The 433-nt window shown below is 74.4% G+C and overlaps 1 protein-coding gene across 10 annotated transcripts in view; it reads right to left on the reverse strand.

Annotated features, from left to right (window-relative positions):
* LOC113210761 (transcriptional activator protein Pur-beta) overlaps positions 1 to 433 on the reverse strand; it is a 25,827-nt gene that overhangs the window by 7,619 nt on the left and 17,775 nt on the right. The window lies entirely within an intron of this gene.

Consider the following 433-nt stretch of genomic DNA (forward strand, 5'->3'; position numbering starts at 1 on the left):
GTGGCGCGTGCGCGCACAAGGTCACCCAGCACTAGTTGCTCGTGGGGTAGGGGGTGGGGAGGACAGACCCGAGGCGGCCGAGGGGCCGACCCGCGGGGTGCACTGACCCAGGGGTCTGGGTGGTAGCGAGGGCGAGGGAACAAAGGAGCTGGGGGAGGCGTCCACACCGCCCCCACCCCGCAGCACAGCGAGATCAATATGGCCGCCCGGCCCGCGGGTCCGGGGATTGCGTGGCTCGGCTGGACTCGGTTCTGCTCGGCTCGGCTCCTCGGCGCCGCGCCCCGCACACCCCGCCCGCACTGCGCCGAGCCGAGCAGGGCCGAAGAAAGCCGACGGTACCCACCCCGCCCGCCGCGATCCGGCCCGACGCCCACGTCCGACCCCAGGGTGATGGGCGCAAACCGGGGAAGGGGACCCAGCTGACCGCCCCCCC

The sequence above is a fragment of the Frankliniella occidentalis genome, unplaced genomic scaffold (assembly GCF_000697945.3).
Source record: "Frankliniella occidentalis isolate FOCC.00 unplaced genomic scaffold, Focc_3.1 Scaffold36, whole genome shotgun sequence".
NCBI classification, from domain to species: Eukaryota; Metazoa; Arthropoda; class Insecta; order Thysanoptera; family Thripidae; genus Frankliniella; species Frankliniella occidentalis.